We start from the raw sequence: 22,179 nt of genomic DNA on the forward strand, positions 1-22,179 counted from the left end.
ATATTTGATCATGAATTATTATTGTTGACAATTATCTACTCCCCCCGTTCCAAAATAGATGACCCAACTTTGTACTAAAGTTAGTACAAAGTTGGGTCATCTATTTTGGAACGGAGGGAGTATATGATAAATGAGTTGGGAGGCGAAACATTAAGCCCCTATCTTTCTCTGTGTCCGATGGATGCTATTTGTTCTAAAAATATGCTTTGAGTGGTAGTAATCATGGAAGACTAAAAGATAGTTGAGTATGTGAAGTTTGCTAAATCAAAGCTCTGACATAAACTCTTCCTGAAAATAAGATGAATTGTAATTGTTTGATGTCTAATAACACAGTTTGTTAGTTTTCAAGAAAGTTTATGATCTATACTTTAACATGTGAATAGTTTGTTACTTGATTATGCAAAGTTTTATGATATGAGCTACTGTTATGACATATAATGATGCTAGAAAAGGTGATTGAAATTATCATTGATCAAACTTGTGCACCTGCTAGCATTCACACTTCATAAATTCTTTATTTTATCATTTACCTACTCGAGGACGAGCAGAAATTAAGCTTGGGGATGCTGATACGTCTCCAACGTATCTATAATTTATGAAGTATTCATGCTATTATATTATCCATCTTGGATGTTTATGGGCTTTATTAAACACTTTTATATTACTTCTGGGACTAACCTATTGACCCAGAGCCCAGTGCCAGTTCCTGTTTTTCCCTTGTTTTAGTGTTTCGAAGAAAAGGAATATCAAACGGAGTCGAAACGGAATGAAACCTTCTGGAGAAGTTATTTTTGGAAAGAAAGCAACCCGGGAGACTTGGAGTGCATGTTAGGAAAGCAACGAGGGAGGCACGAGGCAGGGGGGCGCGCCCTCCACCCTCATGGGCCCCTCGTGGCTCCCGTGACGTATTTCTTCCGCCTATATATATCCATATACCCTAAAACCTTCGGGGAACATAATAGATCGGGAGTTCCGCCGCCGCAAGCCTCTGTAGCCACCAAAAACCAATCGGGACCCTGTTCCGGCACCCTGCCGGACGGGGGATCCCTCACCGGTGTCCATCTTCATCATCCCGGCGATCTCCATGACGAGGAGGGAGTAGTTCACCCTCGGGGCTGAGGGTATGTACCAGTAGCTATGTGTTTGATCTCTCTCTCGTGTTCTTTTGGTGGTACGATCTTGATGTATCGCGAGCTTTGCTATTATAGTTGGATCTTATGATGTTTCTCCCCCTCTACTCTCTTGTAATGGATTGAGTTTTCCCTTTGAAGTTATCTTATCAGATTGAGTCTTTAAGGATTTGAGAACACTTGATGTATGTCTTGTCGTGCTTATCTGTGGTGACAATGGGATATCACGTGATCCACTTGATGTATGTTTTGACGATCAACTTGCGGGTTCCGCCCATGAACCTATGCATAGGGGTTGGCACACGTTTTCGTCTTGACTCTCCGGTAGAAACTTTGGGGCACTCTTTGAAGTACTTTGTGTTGGTTGAATAAGTGACTCTGAGATTGTGTGATGCATATCATATAATCATACCCACGGATACTTGAGGTGACATAGGAGTATCTAGGTGACATTAGGGTTTTGGTTGATTTGTGTCTTAAGGTGTTATTCTAGTACGAACTCTATGATAGATCAAACGGAAATAATAGCTTCATGTTATTTTACTACGGACTCTTGAATAGATCGATCAGAAAGGATAACTTTGAGGTGGTTTCGTACCCTACCATAATCTCTTCGTTTCTTATCCGCTATTAGTGACTTTGGAGTGACTCTTTGTGGCATGTTGAGGGATAGTGATATGATCCAATTATGTTATTATTGTTGAGAGAACTTGCACTAGTGAAAGTATGAACCCTAGGCCTTGTTTCCTATCATTGCAATACCGTTTACGCTCACTTTTATCGCTTGTTACCTTGCTGTTTTTATATTTTCAGATTACAAAAACCTATATCTACCATCCATATTGCACTTGTATCACCATCTCTTCGCCGAACTAGTGCACCTATACAATTTACCATTGTATTGGGTGTGTTGGGGACACAAGAGACTCTTTGTTATTTGGTTGCAGGGTTGCTTGAGAGAGACCATCTTCATCCTACGCCTCCCACGGATTGATAAACCTTAGGTCATCCACTTGAGGGAAATTTGCTACTGTCCTACAAACCTCTGCACTTGGAGGCCCAACAACGTCTACAAGAATAAGGTTGCGTAGTAGACATCAGATATCATCTATATCGATCTAATCTAGGTAATATATGCTTAATTTTCCGTTTTCCAGTTTTTAGCAAAAGGTATATATTGTGGTGTTGAAAGACCTTTTTTTATAGGAAATGGTATGAAAAGATTCTTACATATATATTTATATGGATCGAACTATAAATGAGTTCTTTTAGGTGGCGTTGGAAGATATGTATCGCATAGGCAAAAAAGAGATATTATGTCCATGTAAGAAGTGCGAAAACGGAGTTTTGATTGACCCTTCCACTAGTCGTGTGAAGATGCACATGTTGAAACATAGTTTCATGCCTGGTTACACATGATGGACAAGTCATGGTGAGGACGAGGAGGATACCAGAGTCGAAGAAGGGGCGACAGTACATGATGATAAGCCAAAAAAAGGAGGCATGAAGAAAGAGGCCGGACATGAAAATCAGCCAGACGGACACGAAGTCCGTGCAGAGGTTCAAGAAGTGAGAAGTCTTTTATACAAAAGACAGAAAGAACAGAGCAATAAAGATTTATCCAAGAGGGAAGATCTAGAGGAGCATAATGATGATAAACAATCTGGCATCTATCAGGAAGAAAGTGAAGTCTAGCTCAAAACAAAGTGTATGAAAAGAAGCCGAAACACGTTGTTGGGTAGTGTAGAAAGTTCTGTCGAGAGAATTCAGAAATGACATCGCTGCACTTAATTAATTTTATATGTATGTTTTATTATTATTAAGCACTGTAGTGTGTATCGACTGTATGTGTATTTCAATCTTAATAAAATAAATATAGCTACGTGCAAAATATAGCGCTAAACAGAATTTGGCGGGTGAAGATCGATTTACCCCAATTTAAAGCGACTAATAATTGGTGAAACATAGCTATGGCGTTGGCGATGTAGCCAATGCCATAGCTAAATATCTCACCAACGCCATAGCTATTTTTCACCATTCCCTTATCCAATTTGGGGCAGATTTCGTTTCGCGCTAACACTCAACTTATCTCGGGCCTCCACCGCCACCGGCCTTCATTGCCGCCCGCCGCCGCATCAGCTGTCGTCGATGCCCCCGTCGACCTCGCCACGCCGTCGCCCCCCTCCCCCACCGTTCGCTCGGCCACTGCCCCCCGGGCTCCCTCCCCCACCGCTCGCTCCCCCCGCCCCCCTGGCCGGCGGTAGCCACCTCGACCTCACCTCTATGGCCGTCATCTCGGGTTGCAAAGCGTCCGGCATCGCTCTGCCCAGGCGCGAAGACCACGATTCCGTCGGTAAGTGAGATCTCTCCATTTTCTTGAAGTTCATAGACATATTTGTTACAATTGGTACACATGTATATTTTAGCGTAAATTAGTTGTATTTGTAATATTGTGAGTTGTATTGGACATGGATTTGAGGAAATGTGGCTGAAATCACAAAGATTTAATTGTTCATTACATGGATTTGTCAATTTTTTTAGGAAATGTGGTTGAAATCATGTATTAGGTGCTGATTTGTTTGCAGGGACTTTATAGGGTTGCCAATGTTTTGTCAACACGGTGATTAAATTCTGTTTCGTCAAATTTCTGGCAACCAATATGTCATATTTTTAGCAAAGGTCATGCTGAAATTTTGAATTTTGTATACGAATTAAGTATATGTCATAATTTGTTTGTAGATGTCCAACGTGGGCTATTCTTCGACACATTTGGCCAATGGCGAAGATGTATTTACGGATGCGCAGGGAAACGATGACGACTATGGAGAAGATCTTCAGGGGCCGGGGGTATAAATCCGAATGAGTGCTACATCAAATGAAGTGGCTACAAAGATGTTCCTGGTGAGGATAGTAATCCTGGTAAGGACGCTGATAATGATGAAGATGGTACAGATGAGTATTGTGCTGAGGATGAGGAGGAGGATGCTCCAAAAACCAAGAAGCAGCGGGAAACCTAGGAGCAGAAATGCTATCAGTACCGACGGGATTGTGGTCACTCGAGTCAACTCCACTGGTGAGCCCGTTAGTCCACGGAATGCCGCGTCTCACTACGGCAACACCCTAGGTGTCATCCTTCAAGAAGTCTGCTCCATCAACAAGTCCAATATAAGGGATTCAGGCAAACAAAATCCGCGAGAACTCCTCATAAGAAGGGTGCACGCTAGACTTAAGTTTCCTGATGAGTACGACAACCTATCGTACCCAAAGAATCAGGTCAACAACCATGCAATCCATAAGTTCTCAAAGAATTTGAGTTCTTGGAAATCAGCCGCAAGAAAAGAGGTTAACAAAGATTACTTCGTGATCAAGGAGAAGTGTCCCACCATTAGTGCAGATGACTCGAACATTTTCAAGATGCAAAACACGCAGAACCCTGTGGTGCAGAGCCAGTCGACATGGGGGAAGGATATGCGATCAAAGACATTAAGTGACCATGCCCTCGGAACCCGTGGTTTTGTTGGGAAGAAGCCAATATGGGACAAGCAGGACTCTATACTTGCAGCAAAGGGCATCCCAAACTACTTCGAGCAATTCAAAGAACCCCTCGAATATAACTATGTCAGGGGCCGGTACCATTATGATTATAAGTCAGGGGAATTTTCCGCCGATCACCAACCTAGGAAACTTGAAGAAGAACTGGCAAGGCAGCAAGCGGAACCTCAGAGCTCTCAAGCGTCCACGGACAGGTGGAACACTCCTCTTAACCGGTCGATCAATGTGACCCTCGGCAAGGACCAGTTGCATCCGCCGGCGGGTGGCCGTGTTAATAGCGCTAGATGCGGAGCCAAATGGGACAATCATTATGTCGAAGGCCGCGAGCAGCGACTGCAGAGAAGGAGATCCAACAAGCATACCATTGAACAGAAAATAATTGCAACCACAGCCGCTGGCACAGCCGCTGGCATAGCCGCAGCCACAGTTGCATCAACTGCTGACGTTGAAGCACGCATCAACATGCAAAGTCAAGCCCATGCCCAAGCCATGTTGCCTTCAATAATCGAGAGCGTCAAGCAATGGATCAAAAACGGTGAACTAGGAAACATTGTAATCGACACATCACCCAAGGAAGCAGCCCTTCTGTCTCTTTCATTGGCAACCCGTCGCCAATGGCTGCTTTTGACGCTCTTACGGAAGACACTCCGTGCAGTCTCTTAGCCCATGTGAATTGTGAGCTGATTAAAGTTGCAATCGGCTCGATCATTCGCCCCAAAGATAGAATCATGCATGGATCGCATATGCCTGAGGGGTTCTTCAAAGTTGAGTTGTCTGTTGTCTTAAATGGTTATGTAGATATTGCTCCTCCGATACAACCTCCTGGTGCGGATAGCCAGCTTTCCCTTGGACAGTGCTTATATTGGCCAATGATGTGGCTGAAGAGTCAAACTCAGCTAGAAGACGTCCAATTTCCAACAAGCTCGAAGCAGATGAACAAGACGTCATGTCGAGGACCCTCTCCTTCGGGTGAGAGTCAACCTGAATTTCATAACAACAATGTGGATGTCGTTGAGGACCAAGTAAATAATGATGATGACTTACTTGTCAATCGATTCTTCATGGTTGAAGAATATCACAACTCAGCTGCTGATGTTGATGGACCTATGCCTGTTGATCCCGTCCAAGCATTCTCTGTGCCTCCCGCCATCCAAGCTGATCACCATGTTCCTTGCAGAAGAGTCTACTGTTCAACGGGGACTTCACGCCACCAGACACACAAGTGCCACCATCCTGGGGAGTGTTGCTGAGTCCAAAAACACTCAATGTGACGCTAGCAAATGCACTGCCGGGCGGTGCAGCCAACCAACCTAACATGTCATGCAAGAAGAGGAGGCGCCCAGGAAATGCTAATAAGAAGGCCACTGCCGCCGCTAGCCAGCCGGTTCATAATAATAAAGAAGTACTTCATCGTGTTGCATGGAGGACTTACCATTCCCCGGGTGAACCCATCCTTCCAAAGGAGCTCTCCAATCTTCTGCACACAAAAATGAGACTTCTCCATGACGCAGTTCTCTGTAGGGAGAAGTACGCATTTTCTCATGCAGGTGGACATCGCCTCGTTTTCACAGTGATGGTGCCATCTAATATTGGTTTCTGCGATAGTTTCCTCGCGGAGAAGTTCTATGTACCATTCGAAGACATCTTCAACCTATTCCACCTATACAAGCTTGGTCCTTCCTTAGTACGCCTATGGGCAATCAATACCGCCTACACTGCAATATGTGAGCTGAACAAGGTTGTCGCGGAGCGGACCCCTACCTCATGCACGATAGCAACGTCAACCTCCCTGATCGCCGTCAAGCTACGAGGAACTACCTGACAGACATCATGCTTGCCAAGATGCAAAAAATTGCCTTCTAGTGCCCTACTATCCGAAGTAAGTCATTCGGTACTTGGTACACACTATTCTTTCGTACAATCTCATTCTTCTTCCACGTCAAAATATTATATACTGGAGCATAATTGGTATTTCTCTACTTTTTATGCAAAGAACATTGTGTCCTCATCGTTATTTCCCCGAAGTCCGCCGAAACTTATTTCTTGGATTCGACGAGGAAAGTAAAGAAAGACTATAGAGGCATCACAAGTTCGACAAATTTAAAGCGGTACGCTTTGCCCACAAAACTGACTTTTGTTGCATGCAGCAGCCGGAAAACAGTGATACATGATACGTCTCCAACGTATCTATAATTTATGAAGTATTCATGTTGTTATATTACCATTCTTGGATGTTTTACAATAATTTTATAGACCCTTTATATCTTTTTTGGGACTAACCTATTGCCACAGTGCCCAGTGCCAGTTGCTGCTTTTTTCTTGTTTCTTACGTCATAGAAAATCAATACCAAACGGAGTCCAAACGCAATGAAACTTTTTGGAGATTTTTGTGGACCAGAAGACACCCGGTGGGCCAAAGAAGTACCAGAGGGGAGCCCCGAGGGGGGCACAACCCACCAGGGCGCACCTGGGCCCAGGTGGGTTATGCCCACCTTGGTGGCCTCCCGCACCGCCTCTGCGCGCTATAAATTCCTAAATATTCCAAAACCCTGGGGATAACCCTAGATCAGAAGTTCCGCCGCCACAAGCCTCTGTAGACACGAAAAACCAATCTAGACCCCGTTCCGGCACCTTGCCGGAGGGGGAATCATCGCCGGTGGCCATCTTCATCATCCCGGCAGCCACCAAGATGAGGAGGGAGTAGTCCACCCTCGGGGCTGAGGGTTTGTACCAGTAGCTGTGTGTTTAATCTCTCTCTCTCTCATGTTCTTGAGATGGCACGATCTTGATGTATCGCGGGCTTTGCTAATATAGTTGCATCATATGGTGTTTCTCCCTTTCTATCTTTTTGTGATGAATTGAGTTTTCCTTTGAGATTTCGTTCTTATCAGATTGAATACTTTTATGGATTTGAGAGCACTTGATATATGTCTTGCATATGAATACCCGTGGTGAAAGTGGGGTATTATATTGATTCGCTTGATATGTGTTTTGGCACTCAACTCGCAGATTCCTGAGGTGACATTGGGGTAATCCATGCATAGGGGTTGATGCACGTTCTCGTCTTTTGTTTTCTTCGATAGAAATCTTGGGGCACTCTTTGAGGTTCTTTGTGTTGGATTGAGTATTATGAATCTGAATTTGCTTTGGTGTTATTTTAGTACGAGCTCTTGATAGATCGATTAGAAAGAATAACTTGGTGTTATTTTAGTACGAACTCTTGATAGATCGATCGGAAAGAATAACTTGGTGTTATTTTAGTACGAACTCTTGGATAGAGTGATTGGAAAGAATAGCTACAAGCAATTTCTTCTTATGTTTTCCGCTAGATAAGAACTTTGGAGCGTTTCTTCATCGCACGTCGAGGGATGGTTATATGATCCAATTAGATTAGCATTGTTGAGAGATTGCACTAGCGAAAGTACGGACCCTGGGCCTCAATTTCAAGTATTGCAATACCGTTTGTGCTCCGTTTTATCAATTGCTACCTTGCTGTTTTTTATTGTTACTATTACAAAAATCAATATCTACTATCGTTACTACACTTTTATCACCATCTCTTCGCCGAACTAGAGCACCTATACAATTTGCCATTGTATTTGGTGTGTCGGGGATACAATAGACTCTTTGTTATTTGGTTGCAGGGTTGTTTGAGAGAGACCATCTTCATCCTACGGTTCCCACGGATTGATAAACCTTAGGTTATCCACTTGAGGGAAAATTGCTACTGTCCTACAGAACTCTGCGCTTGGAGGCCCAACACGAGTCTACAAGAATAATGTTGCATAGTAGACATCAACCTCTTTTCTGGCGCCGTTGCTGGGGAGGTGAGTGTTTGAAGGTATATCTTTAGATCTTGCAATTGAATCTTTTAGTTTCTTGTTTTACCACTAGTTTGGTTTATAAAAGAAAACTACAAAAATGGAATTGAGGTTGCATCATATTATTCATCTTTATAATGTCTTTCGTGAAAATGATGGAAATGAAAATTGTGCTCAGTTGATAGAAGAAGAATTCTATAAAATGTTTGACAAAAAATCTTTGAATGATGAGCATGATTGCAATGTTATTAGTATGAATTCTTTGAATATCAATGATGCTAATGATATGCAAAGCCATAAGCTTGGGGATGCTATATTTGATGAAGATGATATTTTTAGCCCCCCAAGATTTGATGTGCAAATTTGTTATAATGATTGCATGCCTCCTATTTATGATGATTGTAATGATGAAAGTGGATTCGGAGAGGTCATGACTTTATTTAATGATGAATCCACCATTTTGGATGAGGTTTCAATTGACTATGAGAACAAGGTTGTTATCTATGATGATTATGGTGATGACATGTATGCTATATTGAATAATGATAACCATGAAACTTGTCATCACGATTTTAATTTTCAATCACATGATAGTTATTTTGTTGAGTTTGCTACCACCATTATTGATGACAATAAATTTGCTTACGTGGAGAGTAATAAAATTTCTATGTGCTTGTGGATCATGAAAAGAATGCTTTATGTGATAGTTATATTGTTGAATTCATTCATGATGCCACTTAAAATTGTCATGAGAGAGGAACATATGCTTTTACATATCTCAATAATATCAAGTTCCTCTCTATGTGTTGAAAGTTTTGAAGTTTTGCTTGTTTTGCCTTCCTATGCTAATTGATTCTTGCTCCCATAAATTATTTGCTCACAAAATCCCTATGCATAGGAAGTGTGTTAATCTTAAATGTGCTTTCCATGTGATTCATGATGCTCTCTTGCATGTTTCAATTCATATATTTTATGCGAGCATCATTGAAATCATTATGCCTAGCGAAAAGGCATAAAAGGAAAGCGCTTGTTGGGAGACAACCCAACACTTTTACCTACTGTTTTTGTGTCCTCGCATGATTATGCTACTATAGTAGTCATGTTTTATTTCTTTTGTTTCAATAAAGTGCCAGGTAAAGCCTTTGGGATAGTGTGGATGCTAGTTGACTTGATTCTGTCCAAAAACATAACCTTTTGCGCTCAGTCCAGGAATTTTGAAAATTCACTAGAATGTGCTTTTGATCTGAATTTTTTACAGGTGATATATATAGAAAATCCCTACTTTGTCCTAATTTTTCAGAATTTTTGGAGTAGCATAAGTATGGTTGGAGTACAGATTACTACAGACTGTTCTGTTTTTGACAGATTCTGTTTTCAATGCATAGTTTGCTTGTTTTCTAGTTTCTATCGCTTATATTGCTCAGTATAAATTGTAGAAATGATAGGGTACAGAAGGCATTGTGTGAGAACAATTATGAATCTTGTATTTGACATTACCAAAGTGAATGGTTGGCTCTTTATCATACTAACCTATCTCACAAAGTTCCGTTAAGTTTTATGTGATTGAAGTTTTCAAGTTTTGGGTGAGGCATCGATATGAGGAGAATAAGGAGTGATAAGACCCTAAGCTTGGGGATGCCCAAGGCATCCAAAGTTAATATCGAAGGAATATCCAAGCAACTAAGCTTGGGGATGCCCCGGAAGGCATCCCCTCTTTCGTCTCCAACATTATCGGTGACCTCACTTGGAGCTACATTTTCATTCGTCACATGATATGTGTTTTGCTTGGAGTGCCATTTTATTTTGCGAGGATTTTCTTGCTTTTATTTAGAGTAATGTTTTGCATTTTTTATTTCAATAAAAGTGGCAAGTATAGCCTTTACCATGATTATTTTGCAAGTATATGAGTTTCTGTTTCAAAACAGAAAGTTTATTTCTGTTGCAAAAATTCCCGAGAAAAGTCAGACTGTGATCAAATGCTGAAACTTTTTGCACAATAAGCTATGATAAATTTTCTACAGTGTGGTAAATTTTTAGAATTTTTGGAGTTACATAAGTATGAATGTTCTTGCATTCTTTACAGACTGTACTGTTTTGGCAAATTGTTGTTATGGTTGCATTGTTTGCATATGTTTGCTTGTTTAATGATTCTATTTGCGGATATGAGTATTAAATATGCAGAGGAATTTAGTATGAAATGTTAAATAATAATTTTACTGATTTTGTACAGTAGAGAATGATAAGGTTTTGCATTGATTTGTACTAACGTATCTCATGAGTTCTTGTTGAGTTTTGTGTGGATGAAGTTTTTAAGATTTAGGGAAACCGTGATATAAAAGGAACTAAGGAGACACAAAATCTCAAGCTTGGGGATGCCCAAGGCATCCCAAGATAATATTTCAAGATGTCTCAAGCATCTATGCTTGGGGATGCCCCGGTAGGCATCCCACCTTTCTTCATCAACAATTATCGGTTAGTATCGGTTGATTCCAAGTTTTTGCTTATTCACATGAGTTGTGTTATTCTTGGAATGTCATTTTATTTTGTTTTGCTTGCTTTTTTTAATAAAATAATTAAATCTAAAAGTTTTTAAATAAGAGTTAGTCCACAATTAGCTACCTATTTACGTAACTACTCGCTTGATCTTCACTTATATCTTTTTGGAGTAGTTTGCCATTGACTCTTGTGCTTCACTTATATCCTGTGAGTAAATTGTTGAATGAATTGAATATCTTGAAGTTGAAAGTATATGTTCATATCATGCCTAGTAGTAGTTTCACATTGCGTTTAGAAAGTGAAATCTTTTGAAACTTGACATTCACAATATTGGTCATACAAGCAATTCATGAATGATTAGTATTAAGGAAGAGAACTTTCACGTGCAAATATATTATCTTGGAAATCTTCTATGATTGTGAATACCCATTAATTATTTCCAAACTTGAGAAAATTAGTTGAAGTTGGACACGGAAGACAACGTAATGAGTTATGGTTGTGTATATTTGCATAGAAGTTATATTGTTATGGATCCTTCAACATGTGGTGTTTTCCTAGGATCTTTTGCTAGCCAAAAATTCGTACTAAGTAGAGATACTACTTGTGCATAGCATCCAAAAACCCTTAAACCCAGTTTCTTTCCATGAGTGTCCACCATACCTACCTATGGATTGAATAAGATCCCTCAAGTAAGTTGTCATCGGTGCATAAAGCAATAAAAATTGCTCCTAAATATGTTTGATCTTTTATTGTAAGGGAAAATTCAGCGTTGTACGAACTTGTGATGGCAAAGTAATAAAAGCGACGAACTTCATAACAAAGGTTGCTATCATAAGGGGCAATATAACGTGACGTTCCTTTGCATTAAGAGCTTGGGCATCCAAATAAAAAAGCGCATGACAACCTCTGCTTCCCTCTGCGAAGGGCCTATCTTTTACTTTTCAGTATTTACTTTTATGCAAGAGTCAATAGAATGCATTATCATTTCAACCTCAATTATTCTCTAGTTGGCAAGCATCATGTGGTGGGGGAAGATCTAGGCACATATGACCAGTCAAATATATTTGATCATGATTTATTATTTTTGACAATTATCTCTATGATAAATGATTTGGGAGGCAAAATATAGAGCCCCTATCTTTCTCTGTGTTCGATGGATTCCATTTGTTCTAAGAATATGCTTTGAGTACTAGCAATCATGGAAGACTATATGATGATTGAGTATGTGGAGCTCTTACATAGACTCTGTTAAATAAGTTGAATTGCAATTGTTTGGTGAGTAAGAATATAGGTTGTTGAGTTTCAAGAGAATTCATTGTTTGAACCTTAACATGTGAATTGGTTGCTACTTTATCATGATGAGTTTTATAAGAAAGAGTTGTTGTTATGATGCTAGGAAAAGTAACTGAAATTATCATTGATCAAATTTATGCACTTTGCTAGCACTCACACTTCATAAATTATTTCTTTTATCATTTACCTACTCGAGGACGAGTAGGAATTAAGCTTGGGGATGCTGATACGTCTCCAAAGTATCTATAATTTATGAAGGATTCATGCTGTTATATTACCATTCTTGGATGTTTTACAGTCATTTTATAGCAACTTTATATCATTTTTTGGGACTAACACATTGGCATAGTGCCCAGTGCCAGTTGATGTTTTTTGCTTGTTTTTTAAATCGCGGAAAACCAACACCAAACGGAGTCCAAACGCAACAAAGCTTTTCGGAGATTTTTTCTGGACCAGAAGACACCCGGTAGGCCAAAGAAGTACCAGAGAGGAGCCCCGAGGGGGCACAACTCACCAGGGCACACCTGGAGGCCCAGGCACGCCCAGGTGGGTTGTGCCCACCTCCATGGCCTCCCGTACCGCCTCTTCGCCCTTTAAATTCCCAAATATTCCAAAAACCCTGGGGATAACCCTAGATCGGAAGTTCCGCCGCCGCAAGCCTCTGTAGACATGAAAAACCAATCTAGACCCGTTCTGGCACCTTGCCGGGGAAATTATCACCGGTGGCCATCTTCATCATCCCGGCGGCCACCATGATAAGGAGGGAGTAGTCCACCCTTGGGGCTTACTAGTAGCTATGTGTTTAATCTCTCTCTCTCTCTCTATCTATCTATCTATCTATCTATCTATCTCGTGTTCTTGAGATGGCACGATCTTGATGTATCACGAGCTTTATTAGTATAGTTGGATCATATGGTGTTTCTCCCTCTCTATCATGTGGTGATGAATTGAGTTTTCCCTTTGAGATTTTTGTTCTTATCGGATTGAATACTTTTATGGATTTGAGAGCACTTGATATATGTCTTGCATAGGAATACCCGTGGTGAGAATGGGGTATTATATTGATTCACTTGATATGTGTTTTGGCACTCAACTCGTGGATTCCCGAGGTGACATTGGGGTAATCTATGCATAGGGGGTTGATGCATGTTCTCGTCTTTTGTTTTCTCCGGTAGAAATCTTGGGGCACTCTTTGAGGTTCTTTGTGTTGGATTGAGTATTATGAATCTGAATTTGCTTTGGTGTTATTTTAGTACAAACTCTTGAGATTGATCGGAAAGAATAAATTGGTGTTATCTTAGTACGAACTCTTGATAGATCGATCGGAAAGAATAACTTGGTGTTATTTTAGTACGAACTCTTGGATAGATCGATCGGAAAGAATAGCTACAATTAATTTCTTCTTATGTTCTCCTCTAGATAATAACTTTGGAGTGATTCTTCATCGCACGTCGAGGGATTGTCATATGATCCAATTAGATTAGCATTGTTGAGAGATTGCACTAGCGAAAGTACGGACCCTAGGCCTCATTTTCAAGCATTGCAATACAGTTTGTGTTCCGTTTTATCAATTGCTACCTTGGTGTTTTTATTGTTACTATTACAAAAATCAATATCTACTATCGTTACTACACTTTTATCACCATCTCTTTGCCGAACTAGTGCACCTATACAATTTGCCAATGTATTTGTTGTGTTGGAGACACAAGAGACTCTTTGTTATTTGGTTGCAGGGTTGTTTGAGAGAGACCATCTTCATCCTATGCCTCCCACGGATTGATAAACCTTAGGTCATCCACTTGAGGGAAAATTGCTATTGTCCTACAAAACTCTGCGCTTGGAGGCCCAACACAAGTCTACAAGAATAAAGTTGTGTAGTAGACATCAATACAGACGGCTACTACGTCGTCCACCACATGGAGGACAAAATACGACAAGGACAACACCTTACAAAGAACTCTGACATCCTCACATGGGGGGAAGAAAATGGAGGAAATTAGCCCGGGAGATACTAGAGATGAGTTCAGACGCGTCCAGCTCAAGTTTGCTACCATCCTCAACAAGGATGTCATCCACCACGCCGGCGTTTTCAACGGCGGCGCACCTGCCAGCTCGGAGGAGATAAAAGGTCGTCTTAATAAGCACGGTCGCGATGTTGACGGACCGCTGTCTGTTGCGGATCCAATGAAGAAATACATTGATGATCCTTTTTATTGATGTAATAGGATAGTGACAGATAGTTATGTTGTGGTTCTGTAAACTACTCGATCAGCTACGTATACTTTGCCTAGCTATCTTAATTTTAAGTGCTACACATAATTATCGTGGATGTATTTTAATTAATGTTAGGTGGCTAGAAATATTATTGATCTTAAAAAACGCTGCCCCGGCAGCGTTTTTCGACTGATGTGGTAGTGTTTTTCCTATTATGCTTTTAAACTAAGTAATGGCGTCGGAAGTATATGCAACGCCTCTAATGTTTCTCCATATCTATGAAGTGTGGATAAACACCTACATCGTAGGTATATCTGACATTGTCGGCGTGTCACTTTATCCAACGCCATAGACACCAGAAACTGTATTGGTGTACGAACCAACGCCAACGCTATATTTTAACACTGGCGCCATATTGGTGGCGTCGAGCTCCTACGCCAGCAAGGCACTTTTTGGCATGCCATAGCTAGGCTTTTCTACAGTAGTGTTTCCCTCAAGTGGATGACCTAAGGTTTATCATCCGTGTCCTCATGGCTCTTCTCGTCCTTCCTCAAAGCTTCAGGGGTCTCTTTTTCTCCATAAAAAGTCAACGTAAATTTTCAACCCAATCCGAGAACTTCTATTTGTGCACAAAAAACAACACACGGTAGTTCTGCTAAAAAACAACGTCAGTTCGGGTTAGTTCCTGATACGTCTACAACGTATCTATAACTGATTATTATTTAATGTTCTTATATTATCAGTCTTGGATGTCTTATATACATTTATTAGCAACTTTATATCATTTTTGGGACTAACCTATTGACATAGTGCCTAGTGCCAGTTGTTGTTTTTGCTTTTTTTTTTACTTTGCAGAGTATCAATACCAAATGAAGTCCAAATGCCACGAAACTTTTCGGAGATTTTTTTGGCAGGAAGACACCTAGGAAGTTTCTAGATGGCATGAGGGGACACTCGTGAGGCCCACTATGCACCAGGGCAAACTAGGGGCCTCCCGCGCGCCTTGGTGGGTAGTGAGGCCCACGGACACCCCCTTGACCTACCTCCGCCTCTATAAGTAATCTAAAATCCTAGAAACCCTAGAGGAGTTGAAGAAATAATTTTTCCGCCGCCGCAAGTTCCGGAACCACGAGATCCAATCTAGAAGCCTTTTCCAGCATTCTACCGGAGGGGCAACGATCACGGAGGGGTTCTTCATCATCCTTGTTGCCCCTCTGACAATGCGTGAGTACTTTACCACAGACCTACGGGTTCGTAGTTAGTAGTTAGATGGCTTCTTCTCTCTTTTCGATCTTCAATACAATGTTCTCCTCGATGTTCTTGGAGATCTATTTGATGTAACTCTTTTTTGCGGTGTGTTTGTTGGGATCCAATGAATTGTGAGTTTATGATCAGTTCTATCCATGAATATTATTTGAGTCTTTGTTGAACTCTTTTATGCATGATTGTTGTAGTGTCGTATTTCTTTGCCGATTTATTGGTTTGTTTGGGCAACTAGATTGATTTATCTTGCCATGGGAAGAGGTGCTTTGTGATGGGTTTGATCTTGCGGTTCTCAATCTCAGTGACATAAAGAGACATGACACGCATGTATCGTTGCTATTAAGGGTAACAAGATGGGGTTTATTCATACGTGAGTTTATCTTGTCTACATCGTGTCATCGTTCTTGTTGCATTACTCCGATTTTCCATGAACTTAATACACTAGATGCATGCTGGATAGTGGTCGATGTGTGGAATAATAGTAGTAGATGCAGGCAGAAGTCGGTCTATTAATCTTGGACGTGATGCCTATATACATGTTCATTGCCTTGGATATCGTCACAATTATTTGCTTTTCTATCAATTTCCCAACAGTAATTTGTTTACCCACCGTATGCTATTTTCTCGAGAGAAGACTCTAGTGAAAACTATGGCCCCGGGGTCTATTTCCTATCATATATTTAATCCAAAATACCTTGCTGCAATTTTTCTTTCTTTATTTTATTTTGTGTTTTTGTCAGATCTATTTATCAAAACCTATACAATTTAATCTATTTGAATACCATTAAGCGATTGACAACCCCTCTTACGCGTTGGGTAGCAAGTTTTTGTTGTTTGTGTGCAGGTGTTATTTACATAGTGCTGCTTGGTTCTCCTACCGGATTGATAACCTTGGTTTCATAACTAAGGGAAATACTTACCTTTGATGTGTTGCGTCATCCTCTCCTCTTCGGGGAATTACCAACGCAGATTACAAGCATCAGGAAAAAAAATTGGCGCCGTTACCGGGGAGACATCATCAACATCTATCAAGTACCTACGCATAAAATCTCATCTCCTTGCAATTACTTTATTTACCATTTGCCTCTCGTTTTCAACAACCCCACTTCTAAAAAGGATTTTAAAAAAATACAAAAATATTTCTCATTCGCCTTTTTCTTGTTCGCTTCTTTGTTCGCTTCCCACTTTATCGTTATGGATAGATACTCCCTTGCCACGTGCACCCCTGAGGAGAAAATTTGAGAGATGCCTGGTATAGGATTTGCAATGCTCATAATAGATCAACTCATAAGCAATCTACTACCGTTCTTCTTCGTAATTTTTATGTCGGAATCACTACTTGGTACAGATTTGTGCTCGAAGCTATTACCGGAGGGAATTTCTTATTGTGTCCCTCTAGGGATGCTTTTAATGCTATGAGAATTTAGTAGGATCACCTCCCATCATTATCAATGAAGCAATTTTAACTCTTGAGCATGTTATGCAAAGGCTAGATGCTATTGAAAAGAAAATCTCACCGTAGAACATATTGAAATTTTGGATAAAAAGAATCATAATATTGCTAATTGAATTGGGTCGAAGATAGATGTATGTGCATCAAGTGCCCCCTTAGTGGTTTTGGAGTACTAACAACAAATAGGTCGAGGAACTAATGAGTTTATGAGTACACAGGAGACAGACTCCCAGAATATTTGGTTTAACACATGGAAGACGACCCCTAAAAATATATTTCTTCAAGTGAAGAAATTGGTGATGAAAATGGTACGGCCTTTGAAGAAATTGATGTGAATACTTTTAAGCTTGAAGACGTTGTTTTCATAGTTTCATTTCTTCTTCTTTGAGCCATAGAGAAAACCGAACAATTAATAGGTCTAGGTGAATCATATTTCACATTTCCAAAGTGATGCTCAAAACTACTCAAACCTACACAAAGGCCGCTTCGAGTGAAGCTTTTGGAAATCTCATGTACAGCTGACGTAGTTGACAATGACAGTGACGCAGTTCATCTCGCCGCTGACGAATTTGGTCATGCTGAGGTATTTGGAGTTCACCAGTGCGTTCTTCCTAAAAGTGAGGAAATTGAGTGCCCCGGTGAATTTGAGAGTTCAAATTCTGACCATTGCTGCGCCGTGTGCCAGCTGTCGAGTTGATCCTTATCCTGACAACGGTGGAATAAGAGAAGGGCATTTATGGCAATTCATGTTGGGTTGCCCCTGGCTATAAATAGCCACCCCCACAACCACTTGTTGGTTGGCTGCTGCGAGAGAACTTGGCACTTGTCATAAGAGAGCAACCCATCCTCCGATGACTATGAGAGAATCCTAAGTGAGGAAAAACCCAGAGCCAAAGTGATTGAGCATCACTGAAGAGATTGATCTGTGTGATCTAACGCCTGTTACCTTTGAAGACTCTCATTCTTCTTGACAGTTAGGCGTCAAGTTCTGAGTACACCAAGAGTCATTGTGGTGTGCCGGTGAACAAGTCTATGAAGGTTTTGGAAGTCTACATTGAAGACTTACAATGAGTAATTAGGCAAGGACTAAGTGACCTTAGATCAAGAGGAATACGGTGAGGACTGTGTGTCCTCTGAGTTGCAACTCAGCCGCCTCAACCAGACGTACAGTTGATGCAGCAACTAGAACTGGTCTACCAAATTCCATTGTCTTCACCGAGCCAACCTGGTTTCAAATTCCTCAACCCTCTCTTACCTTATTCCGTTGCTGAAGAATTTGTGATCCGTGCTCTAACGAATTTAAACTAAAGTATTTCATCATGCTATCTTGATTTCCTCAGTTCATTTTCTTCATGCGTGTATGATTGTCTGATTGCATGTTCTTCACTCTTATGTATCCTGGTTGCATGTACTCTAAATCTGTGATGACTTAGTTTCCCTCATGTTTCTATTTCTTCACTCTCATCTCCATCAAAATCTTCAGAGTTTGAAAAATTTCTAAAACTATCCAATTCAACCCCCCTCTGGGAGTAAATATGCGTTTTCAAATGGTATCAGAGAAAGGTACTCCCTTGTTCTGTGTGATTTCGGTTTAACCACCTGGAGTTTTAGTTATGTCGACCGCATGTATGATCAAGGTTTCTGCTGCGTGCCCCATCTTAGATGGCACAGACTATCCTTACTCGAAGAACAAGATGCGCATGCATCTTGAGGCAATTGACAACGATATCTGGTTTGTTGTCGACGTACTCACACCGAACGCAGATTTCTTCACCTCCGCCACGGTCGTAGACGTCTTTCATCACCTAGTTAGGGCATGGAAGATCTGAGCTAGCGATTTCCTTCGCCTCATCATCCAGTTCATCGAGATCATCGTTGGGGTAATTAAATGCTTATTTAATGCCCCACTTTGATCTTCACTCTACTCAAAATTCTTCAAGTGTTGTTTTTACCACTCCTCCAATTCTTCAGTACTTCAATTTGGCCAGTCTTATGTATTTCATCATTGATATGCCTAACAAGTAGATTCCTCAGTTGTGCAAATTGTTCAAGTCTGTATAACTCTGGAACCTAAGTCAAGAACAATTGATGAAATTCTTGAAGACGACAAGGGTCAATTCCCTCAACTAGTTTATTTTGAAAATCTCTGAGAACGATGTGACTCTTCCCTATTTCCTCGCAACTATACGATGTTCACAGGTACAATGTCTGCAGATGAATCTCTAGGTTCTCATCAACTTAATTCATTTGCAACACACCTTGAGAAAAACTTGAAACTTCACCCGAGTCCTCACAGGTTCAAAATCCTCAGTTGAAGAAAATGGCTGATGGAAAGAGGCCATAGAAAGGTGGCAAGAGAAAGGAAGAACAAACTGCATTTGAGATTCTTGATGACAAAGGGTACATCACATCTGACGAAAGTGTTCATGGACCAAAGACTTATAAGCAACGCAAAACTCGCATGTAGAAAATCAATAGACACTGGATGTATGAATGGAAATCTTACAATTATGTCACTCCAAAGTACATGAAGGAATTCGCTGTCAAGCCTCCTTGCAAAAGACCACTGCTTGCTCCTGGCCAAGTGGCTGATCCCACAAGTATCAGAAGGGGTGAAGAATTTCCCCAAGAATGGGAAAAACACCAAGCTAAGCTAGCCAAACAAGCAAAGAAGGCCATTGAAGAATTCAATCGGGCCTGAAAGGCTTCAGCTGAAGCAAGTGCAAGCGCTCCGAAGAAGGCTAGGCAAAAGAATCCTACACACAAGCCAAGTCAATCAGATCCAATGCCCTCAATGGCCAAACCCAAAGCAACAAAAGGTTCAGCTCCAAAGGACTATGCACCCAAATTTTCAAAATCTTCAGTGCCTCCTCCCGCTTCAAGTTCCTCAATGAGAGCAGTTAGAGCTTCAACACTGGTGTTGCTCGCGTCTTGCCAGCGCACCGAGGGCTTTCATACAGCCACCATCTCTGCATCAAGTGCCTCAATATTAGGACCACCAACTTCTTCAACACCCAAGCTGATGCAAAAGGCAACTGCTGGCCGTGGTACTAGGTCAAGTCCCAAGACCAAGGCCATTGTGCCTCTAGTTGATGAACACGGGCTCGCTGACGAAGATGAGCTCGCGGAGTTCCTCAGAAGAAAACAAGAGCAGGCTGCCATTGCCAAGAATTCTTTTGTTCCTATGCTGTTGGACCCAAAGAAATTTGTCGGTGCAACAAACCCTGGGTCTGTTGCCCAGACCGCGCACAAGCCTAAGATCGAGATCACAACATCCAAACCAGACCAAGCACAAAGAGATCAGCTCTTTAAAGAATCAGAGGGCAGATCAAGAAGACCAAGTCAAGCTAGAGAAGCAAGATACCACCAAGGGAAAACCTCCCTTGCCAGGCAGGCGAGCCTGGCGAGGTCGGGGTTACCCCGGAAGCAAGCCTCAAGACTGTCCTGGCAGGCCTGCCGGGGCTTACAGGCACAAACTACCCCACCAAGGCTCCACCACACCACCTCACAGCGACACAAGTCATCAATCGGTGCGGTGTCAAGCCTCCAAGTGACTAAGTGGCTGTTCTTCGCCACATGGCAGCCACTTCCTACAGAAATCACCTCCAAATGACACCCGTCCAGCGACGTGTCATGCAGATAGGAGAGAAGATGGCCGAGCAGCCCAGCAAGGCTTGCCAGGAAGGCCTTGATGTGACACTAAGCTGCGCATTTAATGCGCTCTACCCTGTCTGCAGAGTTAGGTATGATAGGACTGTTCACTATCCAATCAGTGTGTAATGACTGATTTGCCACTATGGTGACCCCTTTGATCTATAAAAGGAGGCCCATGGCAACCATAGAAAGGATTCAGACCCTTGTACACTCATATGCACGTACCTGCTCTCGCGCCGAGGCAACCCTGGCGGGCTAGAGCGATGCGTTCCCACCACCAATCACCATCAATCCACCAATGCAGGAGTAGGGTTTTACGCCTCGTGGCGGCTCGAACATGGGGTAAATCGCACGGGTGATCTCTGTCGTGCTGCGCGACGCTCTCCGCTCTTTGTGCAATCTGCTCATCCCCCTGCCGAACCACAAGGGACTCATGGCCCCATAGGTGGCCGTGGTCTCCCACGACATCTTTGGCGCGCCAGGTAGGGGGAAGCGCGTGCGCGAACCCGAGAAGCATGCGTAGCGCGTCATCCTCGTCATCGTTTTCTTCATCAACGGCTCCATCATCCATGGCGCCCAAGAAGAAGCCCGGTGCCGCCGCCCTGCCGTCATCCTCAAAGGCCCCGCCGCACGCGACCACCTACACCACAGGGGGCTACGTGAACGCCTGGGGACGTCGACGCTGCGGGGGATGTGGTCAGTGCAGGCGGCGTCGTCACCACCTCCCCTGTAGCCGAAACGGGAACAGGAGGCACCGGAGAAGGACAACACCAACAGCATCCCAGCGGCCAAGCTCCGTGAGGTACGGGTGGAGAGTTCATTCCGTATGCACCTCTCCGCCCGGCCGAAGGGCACAGCCACAACGGTGGCACTCGCTCTGGGGCGAATCGCAATCCTCCAGCCGCTCCCGCTGCGGGTGCGACCGCAGGACATGCGCCACCCCCAGAGCAAGCTGACCCAGCTAATGCACCGAACGGAGCCGCTGGCCCAGAAGTGCCTTCACCTCGTCACCACGCCATCTTGGCGACTGGCTCACGACAACGAGAGCACGACGCAGCCACTGTCGGCACCATCAGGAGCCGGGCGACGTTATGATCTTCATCGACATCTATGCCAAGCACCGCCTCAGAGGCCATGGCGCGGGCCCAGCTGCTATTGAGATTTCCACCGGTAGCCGATCAGATGGATGAGTGGAGAGCCACCATTCAGAGCCTGATTGGTTTTGCTGAGGCGGGAGGATTGCAGCGAGCAAGCCCGCCACAGCCTCCCAGGAAACGACAATGGGTCACGCTGCTGACCGCGC

Source organism: Aegilops tauschii, chromosome 5, assembly GCF_002575655.3.
Source record: "Aegilops tauschii subsp. strangulata cultivar AL8/78 chromosome 5, Aet v6.0, whole genome shotgun sequence".
In the NCBI taxonomy this organism is placed as follows: domain Eukaryota; kingdom Viridiplantae; phylum Streptophyta; class Magnoliopsida; order Poales; family Poaceae; genus Aegilops; species Aegilops tauschii.